At 32.1% G+C, this 4,285-nt stretch overlaps 1 long non-coding RNA gene across 5 annotated transcripts; it reads right to left on the bottom strand.

Moving 5' to 3' along the window:
• Positions 1 to 595: 595 nt before the first annotated feature.
• Positions 596 to 4,072, bottom strand: LOC104085004 (uncharacterized). Of its 5 annotated transcripts, XR_011409598.1 has the most exons (6): positions 3,891 to 4,072; positions 3,705 to 3,780; positions 3,031 to 3,167; positions 2,616 to 2,952; positions 2,332 to 2,535; positions 596 to 1,969 (listed from the first exon to the last, which is right to left on the bottom strand). It is a non-coding gene; the product is annotated as an uncharacterized lncRNA (long non-coding RNA). The 5 variants fall into 5 exon arrangements; XR_011409601.1 differs by lacking the exons at positions 2,616 to 2,952; positions 3,031 to 3,167 and having other exon boundaries at positions 596 to 883; positions 1,882 to 1,969; XR_011409599.1 differs by lacking the exons at positions 2,616 to 2,952; positions 3,031 to 3,167 and having other exon boundaries at positions 3,690 to 3,780.
• Between the last annotated feature and the right edge of the window lie 213 nt (positions 4,073 to 4,285).

Below are 4,285 nucleotides of genomic sequence, written 5' to 3'. Positions count from 1 at the left end.
ACGCAAATCTGCTCGAGGCCTCAAATCATACCAAACAACATCAAAACTACGAATCGACGAACGCGTTTGAATTACACATAAACACGCACTACAAGAAAGTAAGGATACAATGACATTAAATAAATGTCGTATAGAACTGTTGAAATGTCACAAATTCATTTACCGACATTTAATTTACATTTGTATCAAATGTCATAAATTTTGGGGTCGGGAATTTTCCGACATTTATATAAGTGTCAGTATGAAATTTATGACATTTTATTTATGACATTTTTTAAAACGTCAATTTAAAATTGCTGACATTTAGTATAATATTTCTAAAAACAATTATGACATTTATTTACAGCTTTTAAAAAATATCACATTGTGATTTACGACATTTTGGTAAATGTCAATAAAATATTTGCAACATTTAAATGAATGTCAAATAAATTAGTGATATTTTTTAAAACCTTGTGTAATGTCACTTTGAAATTTCCATATAAAATTTTCTAAAATATGAATAATAATATTTTATTTAGTTTTTCGTTGTGACTCAAATATATATTCAATTCATACACTCATAAATGTCAATCTTTATACACAATGAAACAAATACGAAATAAAAATGTATTTGGATGTTGTATTCAAAGAACATAGTACATAATAAAGGTTCTCCTTACAAGTTAGAGTTCAACTCAATGACTTGTTATATCTCAAATAAAACTTAGTTCTAACTAAATCATAAAAGATAAAGTAATTGTAACATGGAACTATGTCAAATTCAATCCTAATCTGAATGAATTCCCTTAACTTCTAGAATAAATTCTGCAACAAGGCTTTATGGATACATCTTTCCACAAGTCAAGTATTCCAATAATTGATCTTACATCGTTCAGAAGTTCTGCAAAAGAATCACATAAAAGGAGAATTACAACTATGTAATAAAGCTGAAAAAATACCATATGTGCTGCATGTTTTTTCGAACTTACCCACTTCTCTTTTTGGTCCCAAGTTCATTAGTTTCGTTCTTTTTAATTTTGTTAACTTGAGAAAGAAATATTAGAAAGGTTACTTTGATAGTTTATAGAATTCAAAATTGATTGTAGAATACAAGATACGATCAACAAGACAAAGCCTATATAGCCCTAGAATGTTGCACACTTTCACAAAAATAGCATAACAACTTTAACTTATAAGCAGAAGTCTAGAGGCAACACTGAATACATATGACAACACCTTTATACTAGATTTCCTTCTCTGACAACATTGTAAAAATTCTTCTAAACTATAAGCTCCACTATTTACAAATCACAAAGATATCATCCAGTACAAACTCATCAATTCTTAAAATGCTAACAGACAAGTAAATTTCAATTAAAAAAAAGTTAGAATTAAGCATACTTCAACCAAACAGTGACAGAACTTTCACCAAACCAAACCAAACCAGAAGAGGCAAAAATTATAAAGAAATAAGCCAAGACAAAATTAGCCTACTCATAACTCTCATACTGGAAAGATAATAACCAAAAGAATTGAGTTTCACAAAGTTATAAGATATTCTCAAATCTCCAAACAACAAAACATACAAAAATAAATACAACGAATCTGATGATGATACAAGATTGCATTTATTACATTTGTAAGAGAAATAATGAAATGATGGAGATGAGTAGGAAAGGTAGTTTTCCACTAAATGCATTCTAAGTGAGGTAAAAACAACTGTCCAAAATCAGTTTGCACTACAGCTCAAACAGGTTGCAGCCATAGTACAAAACTTGCTACATATCCAATATATCAACAACTAACTTTCACATATTTTGCTTAAAAATAAGATCACAACACCTGAGCAATTAAACTCACAACTTTGATGATTAACTAGTACACAATGCTCAAACTCACCTTATTTGTGTGAACAATTGAAATCGATGATAATGAGTAACTAAAAGAAAGTAAGGATACAACGATATTTATTTAGTGACACAATTCACTGCAATAAAGAAGGAAAAAAGAACAAAAGTTCAAAAAGAACAAAGATTCAGTGATAAGAATGATAAAGGAACCCTCAGGGGTTGGCCTGGTGGCAATTGACTTGAGCCTTGGGGTTTGCTCCCTTTCAAGGTCTCAAGTTCGAAACCCACTGGGTGCAAACAATTTCTGAGGGCCATCGGACTGGGTAAAACCTGAATTAACTGTGGTGCACTTGCGGGAAACTTCTTGCCGAGGGCCTGTGCACCCCCGGGATTAGTCGGGGCTCAAAGAGACTCGGACACCCGGTGCAAAATCAAAAAAAAAAAGAATGATAAAGGCCTAAAAGGCAACAGAAGAAGATGCTTTATATTTCTGAAATACCTTTGCAGCATTTGAGCTCCAATAATGAACTAATGAACGCCACTGATTTTCTTCAACCATGTTCGAACGATGAGCTAAGCGCTCAATATCAGCACCATATGGTTCAAATCACATCTTTTTTGCTTCATGCTTCCATTCTTTCCATTCAGATCCAACTAATATCATCAACATATGTCTCATATCATTAGTTGCATCAGTATTTTCCTACATACATATTTAACACAACTCATTTATATAAAAATAAAAACATCTTAGCATATAGTGTTTGGTTTAGTATTAAGCACCTTAATATGAGTCCATATTATATCCTTGAACATATTAGGCACAAGCCTCCAATATTTATAATTCAATGGCGCTAAGATGTCATTCAGTGCTATGACACCAAGTTTAGAACTCAATCTAATTGCTTCTGGTCCAATAGGTTACCCATGTTCATTCAACTCAACATGTAAATTGCCACCATCATTTTCCCATCCTGAGTGCATCATAGTGGGGCACCTTGGTCACTTAGATTTTTCTTCACTCTCATGCTAGAAGTCTACTTATGGGAAAGTATTCAAATAACATCAAATACTCTCCCCTGCAGTGGTTTTCTGTGACTAGGATCCCAACTACTTCATACTACAAAATGAAGATAAGATATCACTTTAGCACCTGAGAGATTTTCTATATCATGTGAATCATTTCTTGACAAGTTACCAGATCGGATAGCTTATCTTTCATTTTGTGGCCAGTTTTGAGGTGGTTTACGCATCGCCATACCTCCCATTTGTTGTTCTTATTGCTCCGAAGAATTGGATAAAAGCGCACCTTCACTAGAATCTCATTGTCTTTTTCTTGCCATCACAATAAAGTTGCTCAAAAACTATGATTCATGTCAAAGTGAAAACTAATTTCTACTATCTAAAAGTATGAAATAATATCTAACTACCAAGTCAAACAATAAGATATGTAAGCATAAGAGATTTCAACGATTGAATGGCATAATAAGAAACATCAATCTGTTCTCTATTCAATAACAATCTTTATTAAACTAGTAATAATACTATGATAATATTATGAACTAATTTCATAATCTTCATCAAATGCTTCAGTACTTTCCAGAGTTTGTGGGTCAATTTCTGTTCCTGGCACACCTTCCCTAACCTATTCAATATCTTCTTCATCCAATCCTTTTAAATAGCAGCATATTTTTTATACAGGAAGTTCAAATAGTATAAACATACTCTGCAAACAAACTTAAAGAGCCTAAATATCTAGGAAAGGAAGAAAAGAACTTCAGAATACAAAAATACTTTCTTTTAACTATCACATAACAAAAAATTAGATTTACATAGTACTAAATTAAATAGAAGAACCTGCAAAAGCCTCACCAAGAGTCTGAACCCCATATCAATGTTCTTCCAATATCTTGCATCCCTTTTCCCGTATTCTTCAATCTCCAAGTATCTGTGGTTAAATTACCAAAGCGTAATGCAAAATTAGGTTGTCTGGAGAATTCTAACTAATAAAGGAAACTGTAATTTTAGAATTAGAGGAGGGAAGCCAAAAATTCTTACCGCCAAAATCCTTTCCTTCTAAATTACCCATACTCTCCATTGGGGGAATATGATGCGGAGACCGAAACCAAATTTGACTAAAATTGAACTAGGTTTAATAAAAGGTTGTGCTAATTTAAGAATTCCCAACATCTTAGGGTCTTGCGGTCTTCTAAGAAAGGAGCCTGGAGTATCTCGGCTAACTTTTGGTTAGCAATTATGTAAATTATAAATATAATCTTTGTTATGAATATATTATATTATGGATGTTCATTTAGTACTCCGTTGTAAATAAGCTTCCTGAACAAGTTTATCTATATGAGACTCCGCCATAAATATATTTATCTATTTAGTAATCTATTAGAAATAAGTCTCCTAAAGAAGTTTATCCTTTCGATACTCCGTTATGGATAAAT

This window comes from Nicotiana tomentosiformis, chromosome 7, assembly GCF_000390325.3.
Source record: "Nicotiana tomentosiformis chromosome 7, ASM39032v3, whole genome shotgun sequence".
Taxonomy (NCBI): Eukaryota; Viridiplantae; Streptophyta; class Magnoliopsida; order Solanales; family Solanaceae; genus Nicotiana; species Nicotiana tomentosiformis.
The sequence above is the reverse complement of the archived record's forward strand: the minus strand, read 5'-3'. Positions and strand labels throughout refer to the sequence as shown.